The sequence below is a fragment of the Coturnix japonica genome, chromosome 2 (genome assembly GCF_001577835.2).
Source record: "Coturnix japonica isolate 7356 chromosome 2, Coturnix japonica 2.1, whole genome shotgun sequence".
Classification (NCBI taxonomy): domain Eukaryota; kingdom Metazoa; phylum Chordata; class Aves; order Galliformes; family Phasianidae; genus Coturnix; species Coturnix japonica.
Window position 1 is genome coordinate 42,856,148 of NC_029517.1, and position 18,453 is coordinate 42,874,600.

The 18,453-nt window shown below is 42.2% G+C and overlaps 2 long non-coding RNA genes across 2 annotated transcripts in view; both read right to left on the reverse strand.

The window, feature by feature from the left end:
• LOC107309419 overlaps positions 1-18,453 on the reverse strand; it is a 36,156-nt gene that overhangs the window by 10,319 nt on the left and 7,384 nt on the right. The window lies entirely within an intron of this gene.
• LOC107309420 lies at positions 16,354-17,799 on the reverse strand. The gene is made up of 2 exons (XR_001553175.2): positions 17,655-17,799; positions 16,354-16,796 (listed from the first exon to the last, which is right to left on the reverse strand). It is a non-coding gene; the product is annotated as an uncharacterized LOC107309420 (long non-coding RNA).

An 18,453-nucleotide genomic window follows, 5' to 3' on the forward strand; every position in this document is an offset into this window, starting at 1 on the left:
TTAACAAAATTTTACTCTTCCTATACTTCACGCTTGGAAATATTTGCTCACAAATGTACATATTGCCAAAAAGTGATGACATGAATAAGGCATGATTGTGAAGTAAAGGATATTTTTCTCTGATAAGATATTATAAAAGACTTATAAAAGTCTGGTAAAGAGACACAATCAAAATTTTTGGTTGAATATCTAATTGTAGAACTGTAAATTCCATTTGAAAATTTGCAGATAGTGCATTATGTTGACTAAAGTAGTGTTGTGATTACACACACACACACAAAAAAAAATTAAAAAATTCATAGTATCATAGTATCATAGTCTCGTGCGGGTTGGAACCTTAGAGATCATCGAGTCCAACCCCCCGTGATTCCAGCCTTTGTGTAGCAGAGCGGCACTTCTACCACTTGCGCCACAGGGGGGATTCGAACCCAGGGCCTCCAGTATTGCAACGTGGCATTCCTACCACTTTGAAACCCATTCTCAATTTCTAGTATCAAAAGAGAAAGCAAAGCTGTCTACTTTTTGCTGTTAAGAGGACTGTGTAAAGTCAGTGTACCAAAATGCACTGAATTATTTGTCATAACTTGAGTTAGCACCACTCTGTACCCTTCCTGTATCCTAGTTTCAGCTGAGACAGTATTAAAAGCGTGTTAGTGGTTTGGTTGTTCCTGAATGATAACAACGTGCTGGGTCTGGGATAGATTGCTCAGTGGGGAAGAGCTGCTGCCCTGATGCTGTGCAGCAGTGAATGGGCTGCGGTGTGAGCCAGGGGTTGCACATACCATAAATACATCTAGTTATCCATAGATTTTAGTAAAACCCCCTGAATTCACCTCTTCTCCAGACTGAACAGGCCCTTTAGCTTCTCTTCCTAGAGAGGCTCCAGTTCCTAACTGGACCTAACCAATTATAGAACAAAGAACCAAAAGCTTTGTCTTCTACAGTGCCTGGGGTTCAGGAGTTGGCACTTCATCAGAAATCCTCAGAGAAACGTGTTATACCTCTGCAGGAGAGATACTAAAAATGTCCACCTACACATTCTTAAGTTTAACCCACAGAAGTAATAGTAGTTTCTAGCTCAGGTTTTAGCTTCAGTTAGATGAGAAGAGTGAAGTTAGAGTAGGCTGCCATACTCATTATATATTCAGATACAAGATTTGCAAAGAGTAGCCTAATATGTTCCTAATTAAAATGAAACCTAACATCACGGTATGTTCAGTTATCACTAATTGGCATTAGGTTTACATACACATTAATACAGCATAATATTACAAATTGATGTAGTGACAGTAATGAGAAGGCACACACACACATACACACACACAAAGTTGAACAATAAGTGACTCTCATCTGCTTGGCTGATGTGTCCGGAGTAATTCTCATGTAAGGAAGAGCAGAGCTGCAGAAACAGTTTCCATGAGTCAGAAAGAATACAAGCAATTCAGATTTTAACTGTAGCGCTGGCTGAAAAAAGCACTCGCACTGACATATAGTCAGTCCCCTTTAGCACTCACAGACAGATTTTTTGAGGCCAAGGAGGCATATACATGACCTTTCTCATGACTTTTGTCGTAGGCTTTGCCAGAGGAAGTTAAGAACATGAAATGAAAATAAACACTGGACAACACTTAATAAACAATGGCAGTCTCTGCTCGCCCCACCCAGAAGAAAAAGAAAAATAATTTTTCACGCTGAAGTATGAGCAGACATAAATGCAAAGATAATTAAACTGAATACACATACATAAGCAACTCTAAGGCCATATTTGCATTCATTTCCACCTTTTTAAAGTAACAGTTTCTTAGGAATAGTGAAATCTAAATGCAGCAAATGATTGTAATTTGGCAAGAAGCAACTAACAGTTAGACAAGTCTAAAATTTCAGTATTACCCTTCAAATGAACTAGAAAAGTGTTATCTAGGAAGGGCATTAAAGACTTAAGTTTTCACTCTGTCCACATCTGAGTACAATGGTGCTTCTGAAAAGTAAGCTACTCAGACAGCTGCTGGAGTTTCTCCTGGATCCTGTGTGGATAGCAGCCAAATGGGGAGCTCACCCATGTTGTAGTCTCCCGGTGCTGCCTGGCAGTGGATAAAGCAGCCCCAGTCTAAGCATACTGGTGAGCTTTTGGGTCATTGGAAATTCATCACACCAGTGAAGGACTGGCATCACAGTTATGTGGAAGAGTTATCCAATAGTCATAGCAATTTATGTGAAAACAAATGAATTTGAAATTCTACTGTTGTTTTGTACATAAAATCCTGTCTCTCCAAGCACATGAAGCAGATTATTCCTTTGCTTATAAGCTTAAAACTTATGCAAGTACTTTATTCCCACTTATATAAACATAAATAAACTGTTCTTCTCTTTTCCCAGTAGATATTACCAACCATTCAACTACCTCTGCAGGCTGAAGCTCTCCCAAATACATATACTTCCAAAATTAAGCCTGCGTTATTAGGTAATGCAGCCCAATGGATGAAGTAGTTAGTCGATAATGTCTCAGGCTATGCACATTTCAGAAGTTTCACTTAGTGGTAGCCTGATTCCATGGACAGAATGATGACTGTCTTCCTGAATTCCTGAGGTATGCATCTGGAACATATCTTTCAGTTTTGGTTCTTCCCAGCGCAGTCCAATTCACACACACTGTGATTGCTTCACAGAGGGGACTAAAGACCAGTTAGAAGACAAAATCAGGAGATTCACTTCAAAAGTCTAGACTAAAAAACAAACAAACAAGTAACAACAACAACAAAAAACTTCTATAGAAGCAACCAAAAACAATTGAGATAGAAAATACTTATTTCAGCTGCTTAAGGTAACCCAGTCAGTTGGCATAGGCTCAGCCAGAGCAGAATACTTGTCAAACCCTGCACCTTCAATCATCCAGCAGGCTTGTTATCTCTAAGAACCAGTATCTTATTCCATCTGCTTGTTCACTTAATGAACACTTCTATGCCAAACCAATATTTGCAGTTGAACTGAGCACACCTGGCACACCCTTCTGCTTTCAAGTCATCACACATAGTGTGATAGTGGTATCATCCAATAATCCAAGGTTCCAAAGTAAAAGACAGCATGAATTTAGATAGAATTAGGAAACAAAACAAAACAAAACAAAACAAAACACACACACAAAAAAAGATGGCTCAAAACAGTAAAAATAGAATCAGAAGCCCAGAGCATTTAAAACTCAGGAGAAGATAAGACACCTGCTACACTAAGAAAAATAACTCTGTAAGTCTCAGCCTTAGCCAAAGGTAGGCCTTCTGGCCAATTATTTGAAGAAATGCTGAAATAGTTCGCCCAGGAGATTGTCCTGTCCTGCTTGCACTCATCCTCTCCTCTACCAGGGAAAGCACTTAAGAAATTTCACATTTCCTAGTGTACCTTTAATTTAACAAGGAAAAAATATACATTACATTCCTTATTCCAATTACATTATTTTCAAATGAAAAAACCTTGTGTATATTTTATTGAAGAAACCACCTATTTTCTTAACTGTTTTTACTAGGATGGTATTTTTTACTGTTGATGGACACAATGAAAATACTTGCAAATGTGACACCACATTGGCTTATTATATGTCTTTTTCATAAAAATGCAGTCTATCATAAACAAAAGCAATGTCATACATTTCACGTTCTGTGTAAGAACAATCAGCATTTCAAGACTGCAACAAATTCTATTTGATTCTGGAACAACTAGCATGGTGAAGACTTACATTTAATTTCCTGCTTTTATAAAAAAAAGTAAATATTCTGCAAATCATAGTCTCCAACATGTAAAAGCACAAGCACAAACAGCTTTTATAGTTTACAGCTGTCTTATTCATTCCATTTTTTTAAAACAATCTTAATAATTACCTTTTAAGCAAACACAGTGAAGCATAATTCAATATAAATGCACAGCAGAATGGCTGCACTTAACAAGTACAGTAGTCTCTCTCTCTACAATCACTCCTCTAGTATTTGTAATCCTACTGTAAGTTAAATTAATTGACACTGGAATGCACAGAAGTGCAGTGGTTGCTCTTAAACTCAGGGAGCCCAGCAGAAGGCTGCAGGATTATCAACATTTGCTGGTTGACCTGGGGTGGCCAAGGATGCAGAGCAGTGTACGGTCTTCCTGATCCAGTTATGTCATGGTTCTGGTCTGGTTTATACTCTCTCCCAGACTCTCCCTCTCAGCTTGGAAACGTTCAGTTCATACTATCTCCTGGAGACTGTCCCTTTTGGCTCAGAGACAATCTCTACCCCCTGTGAATTAGTACTGAGTAAGGCCCTGTTGGCATAAGCCTGTCCCCAAATAGTTTGTGCCACTTCAGATCTGCCTAACCTGTTCCATGTTCCATTAAACCAGTGATGCCCATCTCTCTAAAGTCTCTACCAAGTCCCTGAGCTTTCTGAGAATACACAGTGGTTCGCTTTTAAAAAGTATGCCCTTTTCCAGCCAATGCATCAAAAATTGTCAGCAGTTCAGGCCTGGTTTTGCCTGATTCTATGACTAATCAGGCAGAGGAACCCATGGATGAGACTGACTCCAGGCTTAATGAGACAGACTCCAAGTCAAACTAGAGAGAAAGAGCATTGAAACTGTGCAACCTGATCAATCACAGGAGGCAATGTCAGGTGCCCCTGTAAGGATGTTACATCAGTTAGAATGGAAGGAAGATGAGAAGGAAGAAAAGGAAGAGAACCCAGGGGAGGGGCTCTCAGCAAGACCACTGTCACCGACACCAAAGAAAGCAACAGAAAAAAGTAGAAGAGAAGACATTGTCACAGTCACTACTTGACCTCTGAAGATGACTGAAATTCAAGGTTTGAGAAAAGATTTTGCATGGCACCCAAATGAATTTGGTGTCATCTAGTTACTTCAGTGATGGGACAGTGGGGCCAACAGTATGTCGCTGGATAGCAGAGAAGCTTGTCAACTGGGTAGAATCACTAAGGACTCAGCTATTGACAGAGGTATTAGATGTCTGGATGGGCCTTCATCCTCTGGAAGTGCATGCTATTAGCCATATAAAGGAAAAATACCCCTTCAAGGACAATTTGATGGCTAAAATAAAGAAATAGACTACTATGAAAAAAAGACATCCATTATTTGAGACAGTTTAGAGTGGTGGAAATTTTACATGAACCAGTGTTCACTCCTGATGATCCACACCAAAAGCATGATCCTGAGTCAGGTGTATGCAACATGTCAGAAAGTGACAAGAACTGCAACAGAAAAGTATGTTGGTGAACACGGAGAAGATATGAAGAAGTGGCATAAAAAACCCACTCCTGCACTACAAGCATGAGTAAGAGAATAGCAAAACAGATTGACTGCAAGGCAAATTCCTCCAAAAAGGTGATTGCTCCAGTTGCTGTGGGACACAGCATAAGCTATAAGGATCCTGATCATGACTCATGGAAGAAGAATGATAGAGGTAACAAGTAGAGGAGCACTGCTTGCAACACAATGCACTCTAATGCCCTCCAGTCACAAAGGGAGAGGATAAATTTATATTTCTTGGGTGACTGGGGTTTCCCAAGAGCTGACTGTGTTGGAGGCTAAAATAAGCCTCACTGATAAATACTGGCAAAAGCATCCTATTGTGACTGGCCCAGGAGATCCAGGTATACTTGGCATCCATTACCTCAGAAGTGGGTATTTTAAGGATCTCAAGTGGTTTCTACGGGCCTTTGGAATAGCAGCTTTAGATACAGAAGATGTGAACCAGCTATCTGTTTTGCCTGGCCTGTCAGAAGATCCATCTGTTGTGGGTGGCTAAGAGTGGAAGAGCAACAGGTACTGGTTGCTACAGAAACAGTGCACAGATGGGAGTAATGCATTAACAAGGATCCTTGCTCCCAATTCATAAGTTAATTTGTCAACTAAAGAGTCAGGGAGTGATAAACAAAACTCAGCTTTTAACAGGTTCATATGATGAGTGCATACAGCCAGTGGAATGTGGATGCTGACAGTAGACTACCATGGCCTGAATTAAGTGCTGCTGCACCAGACATGCTAGAACTCCACTGAGAACTGGAGTCAAAAGCAGTCAAATGGTATGCCAACACTAACATTGCTAATGCCTTTTTCTCATTTCCTTTGGCCATAGAATGTAGGCCACAGTTTGCTTTTACCTGGAGGGGCATTCAGTGTATGTCAGAATACAAGAAAGACTCAGAGCAGCAGCTGTAAGGAAAGATAAGCAACACTGAAAACCAAGGACATCTCTAGAAAAAAAGTAAAAGGAATGGCTCATGGCTCTGATGGGATAAATGCCTGCATGCACAGCAATGGAGGGTTTGTAGAATGCTCTGCTGACATGTAAAGGTGGATAGAAAAATTGTAAGAGTGGATGGGAAAGCTAGAAAAGGAAACTTGTGAATGTATGTAAGTGATGTGAGAACTTGTAATAAACGATTTGAATCCTTCACATCTGAGTCCGTACATCAGATGCTGTAAATAGCGCCGACTTGTGGAACAAATCAAGCCGAGGCTGAACAAGCCCGGCCCAGCAGCGCCACCCGACGGATCTACCGAGAGACTGTTTCGTGCTTGCTGACACCACGCCCTCACCCAACCCGCGGCTCCAACCCCACCCCCGGCTGGGGGGGAAGAAAAAAAGCAATCCCCTCCCGCACTGCTCCGCTCCGCCCCGTGTCCCTCTCTGTGATGCTGGCGCCCTCAGCCCTGCCTGTGTCGCTTGCTGCTCGGTCTCTGCTTGTAACCTGGTTAAAGACAGGGACGGACCGGAACCAGAGGATCTTTTTGATCCTGGTCCAGTAGATCCGGAGGACGAACCGAACCTTTTCCCTCCTGATAATAATTTGAAGGGGCCGGGGAGGAAGCATTTTTCTACGGTGTACTACAGTGCTTTAGAGCAGTGCAGAAAAGAAGCAATATTACTACTGGCATGGAGGAATTCATGGGGGAAAGGGGGGTCTGGGCAACACCTCAGACCTGGGCACAGATGGATATAGGTAATGCTTTGAACAAGACTTTAGTGTTACATGCTATCCTTCGGATACCTGATACTAATTCGTGTAGTGCCTCATGTACATCAATTAAGGCTGCTGAGCCCTACATTAAATTTCCTGACCATTTACAAAACACACTAGAGAGAAGTGGAAAATCAAGCTGCCTGGGATATTTTGCATAAGGAGTTGGCAGGAGAAAATGCAAATGCGGATTATTGAAAGATTTGACAAGCCTTAAAGAATGCAGATCGAAACATTACAGACATGATTAAAGCTTGTCAAGATGCAGGCATGGAAAGTCATAAAATGTACTTGCTAGCAGACACATTGGCAGCCCAGTTTGATGCAGGGGCAGCTCAAAAAATGAAGTTTTACAATTGTTGGGAACCCAGTCATGTACAAAGGGACTGCAAAAAGCCTTAACGAGTAAATAAAAATGATTGTGCTATTCCAGCTCGACCCTGTCCCTGGTGTGGGAGAGGGCTACACTGGTCAAGAGAATGCCAGTCTAAACTGCGTGTTGCTGCACAGCCTTTCGATCTGCCAGGAAACAAGAAGGGCATGAGACCACACACTTTGACAACAAATACATTCCTGAATTGGCTGGCCAGTGCCTGGCCATCACACAGACCAGCCACTGCCGGCAGTACAGGAATGGCTTTGGTCACCACCCAGTCAGTCAGTGATACTGACTGACAGCACCGTGACTCATTCCAACAGGTGTAACGGATATATCTTTTTCTCATTGCCCCTGGCCTAGTCCATCCGTGTCCCTCAGACAAAGGATTTCTCAACCCTTGACCAGGACTTGCTTGGACTTGTTCATCTGTGTCCTTCAGCAAGCTTTGAGTCAATGGTATAAAAGAATAGTCTCTTACAGGCATTCAGATGTATATGTTGTCGATGGATCACCTCAAGTTGCAGAACACTCTGCGGTAGCCCGAGCTTTTCAAATTTTTCAGAACAAAGGCTGAATATAATAACTGGCTCTGTATGTTACAGGTATATTCAGCAAATTGAAGGACCTTAAGGAAGTTAAGGAAGAACCCTGCTTTGTTTGCACAGCTCAAGCAAGCTTTGTATTGTCTTTCACGGTACTCTATTTTATTATGTGTATTCGATCACACATTGGGATTGTGTGCTTCTTTATTCCTGGTATTGTTTTATAATTTGTATCATAAATAAAAACACTAGTAATGGTATGAAAGAATAGCTGATTTTCCTGTGCTACCAATGCAGTCTCGAGAATTAGAATTACTAGGTATTATCTTGGTTGCTATGTGATTCTTGTATTTTAGTAGTAGATCAAATGTGAATTGAACAGGATTAGGTGTTACCAGTGCTGGTATCTATGGGAATAACTCAGTTTATGCTCAGTTATGAATCTATTTGCCTATCAATTAGCCTTTTCTTAATCTGTGAAGACAAAACCTGGAAAGGAATCCCAGGCAGAGGGATGACCCTGTACTGTAAAATGATTGGCTCTCTTTCATCCCACTAATCAGGATTTTAAAAATATGACCATGCATCACTAGAGACAAAGGCACATGCCATCTTACTTTGATTCAGCATATGATCCTGCTATTCTGATATACTGCCCAGCAGATTTTTCAGTTCACCAATACACTCAACAACATTAGGGACCTAAAGGCTTCTCACAGCAGAACAACTGTGTGTATTCTGACAGTTTTAAGGGAACTGGTATTTGTGACTATAGCTACTAATACTTTGCTTTATAGAGAGAGCTAACCTCAATAGTTTATTTTGTTTTATAAGCAGGTGTTCCACTTGGGCTCTGTATCACACACTGGCCACAGGGACACAGCATTCAAATGGAAAAAAACCCTGCAGACCCTGAGAAGAATAAAAGCAGAAGAGAATCTGTGGTGGGTGAGAGAGGAAAAGTGCACTCTGAAGCAGGGGATGCCCTGCTGGCACTGCCTATCGCATCCACCGCCAGCATGTTCCTTCTCTCTCCTTTTGGCAGTTTGCCATCTCTCAAGGGTCAGTAAGTAATAGTGCACTTGCTTAGGGAGTTTCTGCTTCTGGCTTATGTAATAGTCTAAAACAGATGCCTATGTGTGTGTGTGAGTGTGCATATGTTGACTAAAACTCATAACCCTCTGTGCTGCTCTGAATGCATAGTTTTCTTGCCTCTCTACTCCTGTAACATCCTGTCTCTCAGATCCAAATGTATCTTGAAACAGTACAGCTCAGCTTTAGCCACACCCACCAAGTTAGGATGTTAGCCAGCTGAGGAAAGTGATGCTCCGCTATACTGATTCTATCCGATGTGCAACTTTACAAAGTTGTGTGATCTTTGATTTTCTATTAGTTCAAAGGCATGGTTGTGAGCACTCTAAAAGCATGCGTTGCGTGAATTTTAGTGATCATTCAATCATTCAAAATCAACATATCAGAGTATATGAAAGTTGAAGATTCTCTCTAACCAGTTACAGGTAAACACAGAATGGGACCCTCAGGGATTCTTTTCCAGGTTGCAGAAACTTGGATCATGAGGCAAACGTGTGTTCTTTTTAATGAGTTTAACAGCATTTCTTGTCATTATGCTATGTTTGCCTTGTCTCTTTTCTTACATTTAACATGTTATCAACTGAGGCCTTGATTGAGTTACAATGATTATTAATATGATTAGTATTATTATGCTATAGTGTGGCAATAGTTTGCTAACAAACAAAAAAGGGGGAATTATGGGAATACAAGAAAGATTATTCAGAGAAGCATCTGTGAAGCAAAAAATAAAAACACCTCTAGAAAAAGAGGAAAAGCAAAAGGAACAGCTCATGGCTCCAATTGGATAAGCACCTGCACGCACAGTAGTGGAGTGTTTGTGGAGTACACAGTTGACGTGGATGGGAAGGCTAGAATCATGGAATCACAAGGTTGGAAAGACCTACAAGATCATCTAGTCCAATCATCCTCCCATTACCGTTGCTGCCACAAGCCACTAAACCACATCTCATAGCTCCTCATCCAGATGCCTCTTGAACATTGCCAGGGACAGCGACTCCACCACTTCCCTGGTCAGCCGTTCCAGTGCCTGACCACTCTCTGAGAGAAAAAGTTTCTTCTTATGTACAGTCTAAATCTCTCCTGGTACAACTTGCTCAGGTCCTGCTTGTTGCCTGGGAGAGAAGAGGCCAAGCCCCTCCTCATCACAACCTCCCTTCTCCTTCTCTTCTTCCCTTCTCTGGACACATTCCAGGACCTCAGTGTCTTAATTGTAGTGAAGGGCCCAAAACTAAACACAGTACTCAAGATGCAGCCTCACGAGGGCTGACTACAGGGGGATGATTACCTCCCTGCTCCTGCTGGCCACATTATTTCTAATGCAAGCAAGGATGCCATTGACCCTCTTGGCCACCTGGGTACACTGTTGGAACACATTCAGCTGAGCATTGACCAACACCCCCATGTCCCTTGTATTCTTCATAGTCCTCCAGCCACTCAGCCCCAAGCCTATAGTGCTGCATGGGGTTATTGTGACCAAAGTGCAGAACCCAGCATTTGGCCTTGGTGAACTCATCCCATTCACCTCAGCCCAGCGATCCAGCTTATCTAGATCCCTCTGAAGGGCCTCCCTACCCTCAGGCAGATCAACACCACCTCCCAGCTTGGTGTCATCTGCAAACTTACTGAGGGTACACTCAATTCCCTCATTTAGGTCATCAATGAAGATATTGAAGCGGACAAGCCCCAGCACCGACCCCTGGTGGACACCACTTGTAACAGGTCACCAGCTGGACTTAACTCCATTAATCACTGCCTGCTGGGTGCAGCCCTCTAGCCAGTTCCTTACCCAAAGGAGGGTATACCTGTCCAGGCCACAGGCAGCCAGTTTCCCCAGGAGAATACTGTAAGAGACCATGTCAAAGGCTTTGCTGAAGTCTAAGTAGACTACATCAACAGCCTTTACCTCATATACCAGTCTGGTCACCCAGTCATAGAAGGAGATGAGGCTGGTCAAGCACAACCTTTTCATGAATCCATACTCTTTCCTACTAAGTCTGGGTTTGAAGAAAGCAAATTTTAAGCTTCTCAGGGACCTTAAAAGTGGTGTCCTCTGAAAAACTGCTCTAGAATGTGTAAAGGTCCGTTAAAGCCCTTCATTTTTCAAGAACCATCTTTTAAAAGCCCAGTAGCAGGCAGTCCCAGGTTCTGCCACAAGTAAGTCAGACTTTCCATCTTCAGTCACCAAAATCATAAGGGAATAGTTGTATCAACTGACTGTTCCTAAATCCATGGGGCCAGGAAGGATTCAGACTCTTGTGCTGAAGGATTTAGTGGACACTATAGGTGGACCTATTCAGTAATTTACCAAAGCTCTTGGGAGTCTGGAGAAGTCCATGCTGACTGGAAGCTAGCCAGCATCATATCCATCTACAAAAAGGGCATGAGAGAAGATCCAGGAAAGTACAGTATAATAAACTCAGGACCTGGAAAAGTTACAGAGAATATTGTCTTAGAGGATACAAAATGGCACTTAAAGAACAAAGAAACCATCAGGGATAGCTAACACAGGCTTGTGAAGGCTTCATAATTTGATCTCCTTCCACGATAAGGTCATCCACTCGGTACATGAAAGTGGTTGGTGTAATTTTTTTTATTTCAGTAAAGCCTTTCATATCATCCTTCACAGTATCTTTCTGGCCAAATTGTCCAACTGGGAGAAAAAAAACGGCTCATGCTGTGCTGGGTAATGAACAAGTTCAATAGCAGAGCCCTCCTCAGCAGCAGGGTTCTACTGGCCAGTCACTAGCAGTGTTCCCCAGGGCTCAATTCTAGGGCCAGTTCTGTTCAACATTTTTATCAATGATCTGGATGCAGGAGTGGAGTGCATCCTCAGCAAGTTTGCTGATGATACTAAACTGGGAGGTGCTGTTGACACCCTGTAGAGATTAGAGACCTTGCAGAGAGATATAGATGCATAGGAATATTGGGCAATCACAATTGCACAGTCTCACAGACATCATTAGACACCACTAAAATAATCTTTCTAAGTATTTATAAAGCAGCTGAATACCTTGGGTGGGAAGATACCCTTCTATAATAAAGTAACCTGCTTGATGGATTAAGAGGAGGTGGATTTTATCTTTCCGGATTACAGTACTTTCATTGATACTATCCTTTACAGCATCCTTTTTCAGATAAATCATCCAACTGGGAGATAAAATAGGTTCACATTGACTGTGTGATGAACCAGCTGAATGATAGGCCTCAAAAGGCCTACCATTGAGTGGCATTACATATGGCCATCTGGCAGTCACTAAAGGCTCAATTCTAGGGCCAGTAAGTTCAACATTTTTATCAGTGATCTGGATGCAGGAGTTGAATGCATCCTCAGCAAGTTTGCCATGTGACACTAAAGCAGGAAGTACTGTTGACTCCCTGAAACTACAAGAGGCCTTGTAGAGGGATATGGATAGATTGGAACACTGAACAATTCAACAGAAGTGTAAAGGCTGGGTGCTGCACCTGGGACAGAATAATGCCAGTCACAGTACAAACTGGGAGATAAATAACTGGAGCACTGCCCTGCAGCAAGAGGTCTGGAGCTGCTGGTGACAACAGGCTCAGCATGAGCCATCAGTGCACCCTGTCAAGCAAGAGGGCAAACTGCATTGTGGGGTGCACTAAGCTCAGCACAGTCAGACAGTCAAAGAAGGAGACTGTCCTGCTATACTTAGTGTTGGTGCAGCCTCACCTTGAATATTGCATGCAGTTCTGGGCTCCACAGCATGAAAAGGATGCTCAGGTCAGTTGCTACACCAGTTGCTCACAGGAATAGTACTGAGTATTTACAAATTCAAGCTACAGAATGTAGCAGTATGCTCAAATATCCTCACTTTCAAATTCTAACATAAATACAATGACCTCTTTCTTGCTAATTTGATGCATCAGCACTTAATGAAGTTCAAATATGACTGATTGACTTCCATCTTTCATCTACAATAAACAGATTTTTGAAAAAGGAATATAACAGTAAAATTTAAACTAATAATTCAAATATGGAAAATAAAAATAGCTTTGTCACATTCAGAGGAAGCTGAAACATTTATATACAGAGAACTTGCTATAACAAGAGCACTTGCACGTGAGATGCATAGGCTCAGAACAGAGCCAATATTATGAAATCTTGATGAAATATTTTCATAGCAGTTTTGGAGGGGAAAAACACAACTGTGAGACAATGCAGTTCCACAGATAAGTCTTTACAACCCTGATTTATGCTATTCTCTCACTAAAGTACTTATTTCAGTGCAGGAGAAAGGCAAACTTAAATGTCTATGATAATAGTTATAGTATTTTGTGATCCTTAGAAACAAATCTCAATTGTTCAGAACTGTAGGATAAACTTTTTTGGAAGTGATCAAACACTGGAAACACAGGAACAAAATATAGCAGAAAAGCAGAAAAAATAAAAAACAACAACAAAAAAAAAACAAACAAAGTATCACACACAGTATCACAGTCTCCTGCAGGTTGGATGGGACCTTAGAGATCATCGAGTCCAACCCCCGGGATTCGAGCCTCCTGTGTAGCAGAGCGGCACTTCTACCACTTGCGCGACAGGGGGGGATTCGAACCTGGGCCTCCAGTGTTGCAAGGCGGCATTCCTACCACTTGCGCCACCGGGGCCCACTCAGTATCAGAAATGAACCTATTCCAAGTCCTACCTTTTAAGAAGGAAGACATTCTAGCTTATGTCAGAGATTCCTTTGCTTAAGAAGCGTCTAGAGAAACAAAATGGATGACTGGACAACACGCTCGATCACATGAGGAATGAGCATGCGATCCAAGACAGCCAGCACAGCTTCACCAGGGGAAGGTCATGCTTAACCAATCTTGTTATGATTGCCTTCTGTGATGGAGTGATGGCATTGGTTGACAAAGGGAAGGCGACTGAGGTCATTTACCTGGATTCAAGTAAGGCCTTTGACATTGTCCCCCACCACATCCTCATCTCCAAATTGGAGGGATGTGGATTTGATGGGAGGACCACTCAATGAATAAGAAATTGGTTGAAAGGCCGCAGACAGAGGGTAGTGATCAATAGCTCTATGTCCAGGTGGAGGCCGGTAAAGAGCAGTGTCCCCCAGGGATCAGTCTTGGGACTGGTGCTCTTTAACATCTTTACCAATGACATCAATGAGGGAATAAAGTGCACCCTCAGCAAGTTTGCTGATGACACCAAGCTGAGTGGTGCAGTTGACATGGAGGAAGGAAGGGAAGCCATTCAGAGGGACCTTGACGGACTTGAAAGATGGGCCCAGGTGAACCTAATGAGATTCAACATGGCAAAGTGCAAGGTTTTGGACTTGGGCTGGAAGAACCCCAGGCTCCTGTACAGACTGGGAGGAGCAGTCCTTGAGAGCAGATCAGCAGAGAAGGACCTGGGGGTCCTGGTGGTTGAGAAACTTAACATGAGCCAGCAGCGTGCTCTTGCAGCTCAGAAAGCAAATGGGATCCTGGGCTCCATCAGGGGAGGGGTGGCCAGCAGGGACAGGGAGGTGATTGTCCCCTCTCTACTCTGCTCTTGTGAGGCCCCATCTGGAGTACTGAGCCCAGGTATGGAGCCCTAAGTACAAGAAAGACAGAGAGTTGTTGGAAAGGGTCCAGAGGAGGGCCACAAAGTTGATTAGGAGCACCTAAGGAGCTGAGTGGAGTGCTGGAGAGAGGGGAGTGCTGGAGCACCTCCCCTATGAAGACAGGCCAAGGGAGCTGGGCTTGTTCAGCCTGGAGAAAAGAAGGCTGCAGGGAGATCTCATTGCAGCCTTTCAGTAGCTGAAGGGAACCTATAATCAGGAAGGGAGTAAACTCTTTGAAAGGGCTGACAATAGCAGGACTAGGGGAAATGGTTTTAAGTTAAAAGAGGGAAATTTAGGTTGGATGTTAGGGGGAAGTTCTTTACTAGGAGAGCAGTGAGGTCCTGGAACAGGCTGCACAGGGAGGTTGTGGATGCCCTGTCCATGGAGGTGTTCAAGGCCAGGTTGGATGGGGCCCCTGGGCAACCTGATCTAGTAAATGTGGAAGTTTGGTGGTTTGGTGGCCCTGCCAGGCAAGGGGGTTGGAGCTTCATGATCCTTGAGCTCCCTTCCAACCCAAGACTTTCTGTGACAAGTCTTTCGGCCTCAGCCCAATTAGCAATTCCATTTGTTTTAAGAGTTAATCAGTGACAGAAAATCCAACTGTCTACAAGTAGGAATTATGATTTTTATTTTATTTAATATGGAACTGGAAAAATCTGTTTCATCCTTAAACCTTCTGTACTTATTTCCCTATGGAAACAAATAATTTTGACCTTAAGTGCTGTGAACCAGAGGGTAAGGTGACAAATAATACACACTATTAAATGAAGTATTTCAGCACAACTATCAAGGAGCATTTAAAAGATTTTTCAGTGTCATGGGATGACGACAGGCTTGCAGCCCAGTTGTTCTACAGTTATAGCCATTAGGGAATAGTTGGGGAAAAAAAATGAAAGCTGATACTATATCTTCTGGAAGCCAAATTATACAGCACTGAACTGCAAAAAAACAAAAAAAACTGAACAAAACCTCAGTGGTCTCCTCCAATTCAAGCAATTACATGATTCCATGATTCTGTGAGCTGCAGATTGGTTACATACATCTGAAAAGGCTGGAATAAGGTGATGCCCAAGAAGAAAAGTATGCATGCATAATCCAGAGTAATCTAATTTTCAGCAATGAGTAGTTGGTTGTGTTTGAATAGGCCTAGTTATATATAACTATATAAAACTCTTTGCACTCTCTTAAATAAATACAACTTGCACATTTCCTTTGCCTAGTCACTGGCTAGTTAGTAAGTAAAATCCCCCACCTGAGCTAACTTTAAACACAGGCTCAGAGAACAGGACTCAAACCTAGCCACAGTACACCTGCCCATATCACCAACTGTGGTATTCAGAGAGCCCCTTCCCACAGGATGATTGGGCAGCCTCCATGGGAGCAAAAAGGAGGAAGGTACCAAAAACATTCACACCATGAAAGATATGAGAAAAAAGAGATATCCATTCTAAGTACTATAGATTTAAAATACATCTTGTGTATTTGCATTTGCACATTCTGGGTTAAATAATATTCTCTTCACTCTCCCAAGATTCAAATCTATTCATTATTGATAAGATGATGACTTGGGAAGGAAATGCACAGCAATCTTTTTGGTATGTATGTCCATATATTTCCCATTGTCTGAAGGCAGTTACAGAAGGAACCAGTACTTTTATGTCAGCCACACCATCCGGTGGTAATTTTATATTACACAAAAACCTTGAATCCCCCACACACACTTTTTTTGCCTGTTAATGTCAGAACACAGATTCACCAAAACTGTATTTGTCATTCTGATAACACCATATGTATTGTTTTCATTCAAAAGAAATAAGTACTTCATCCTTTGCTATTGCCTCTGTTCACATACCAGCTTGTGAGTCGCTAGAAAGGAGTGATAGTCCCAAAGAGAAATGAAAGGCCTGCATCATGTTTTTGTGATTTTTGTTGTCAGCATCCCACATCAGAACATTATGCATAACAGTGGGCAGTTAAAGAGTTCATGTTCTGGTTCCATATCACCACCCTTTTGTGCATTTTGGGTTCCCAAAGGAGAGGGATGTCATCCCTGGAGGACTTGGTGCAAAGAGGAAGTGGGGTGGGATGCTGGACCAGACCCCAGCCACTCTCTGCCTCTGGCTGTCTCAGCTTGCTGTGGAAAAAAAACACGTGCTCCCCTCACACTGCCATGGTTTGACTCCTACTTTGGGTACTCATCTCACTTGACCTGTGGAATAGCACACAAGAGTCAGAACGTAAGGTAGTTTATTTAAGGTGTATACACCAGCACACTGGGGGGCTTGCGCTGCCCCAACTGCACAACTGGTGTCTCTCAAGCAGTCATATTTATACCACACAAAATGCACACTCATGATTCCACAAAGCAGGTATTGCTAACTCATTCTAGACAGTGGGTTGTCCTATGCTAACTAATTCCTTGAATGCTTCCTCCTTTTTCACTCCTTGGACATACACAGTGTATAGTCAACTCTGAGTAAGATTTCCTTTGTGCTGATTGGTCCCATTTCTTATCTGAAGGTTTGAGGTCTGGAATTCCACAATGTGCTATTGTTAAGTGTTTGATTTGGTTACACTTAGTCAACTCCCGTTCCTCCTCAGATTGTTGCCACTGTGTTTGCTCTTCATTAAAACGATCTGCTCACTCTCTGCCCTTCACCTTCTCCCAAAGTGCTTGGCCTGGGGTCGGCTGGGTCACGTGACAAACCTTCCCTCTTCCCCCCCCCCCCCTCCTTTTTTTCCCCAGGGCCTGTGCCCCCTATCACTGACCTATATCAAGGGATAACCCCATGACAGTCAGTGTTATCTCATTGCTGAGTTTAGCCCATTCTCAGAAGTAAAATAGTTAAGATTTGTGGGAAGGATATTATAATAGTTACCAAAAGTGGTTTATTTGCTCTCTCAATAGAAGCCTCAGGTGGTACTTTCTATCAAATAAACAGAGCAGACTAGGAGAAAAAAAAAGCAGCATCTTAACCTTTTTCATACTGCCCAATTCTTAGTGTAAGTAAAGATTTGTTAACTGCAAATAAAAAGACATAACATTTTAGTGGATTTTTAAACTTACTATTGATTATCAGTGTTTCCTGCAGTTCAGAATCCTTCCACTTCTCTTGGAAAGTCTAATTCACATGAACCCAGAAGTCAGAGCATACTTAAGATTGGTTAAAAAATATATATCACCACAGACTACATCAGTAAGCCCAACGTTCTCCTGAAAATAGTAGGAAATAAGAACTAATAGCCATTCAGAGCGCTACTATGATATTTGAAGTCTTCAGGAAATAGACTAGCAAAGCAGCAGACCTTTGTTGTAGCTCCCTATTACTCCAAGCCTGGAGACTTTGCAAAAGGACAGAATACCTGGCCTTATATTTATTCATCAACTCAACCCAAATATCTAGGTGACACACTCAGAATCTTGTAGCTCTGGCTAATGTTATTAAGTACTCATAGGAACACCAAGTCGTATATCAGCTTAAGGAAAGAAAATAGAAATTAAGGCAAACCGAGTTAAGAGTCTTAAAGATTATTTGAAGTTGTGCTTAAGCTCCTGATGTTAAAGCATCAGGTAGAGGACTCTCAGATTGAAAACAGCAACAGTTTGTACCCTTATGGTTGATTTGCTTTTGACATATAGGAATGAGAGCGTATAGAGCTTCTAAAATAATTTGATTTAGCCAAATGCCACAGAAACTTCATTTTTCTTAACCCAATTCCTTACAGTCTTGGGCTTGCAAATGCAAATAGCATCTTACAATTAGATTTTCCTTAAAAAAACTCTTCGCAAGGGAGGAGTCTCTGTCAACATTGATTTTGTAAATTCAAATTTCGCCCATGTGATCACATAAATGCTATGGCAAGAA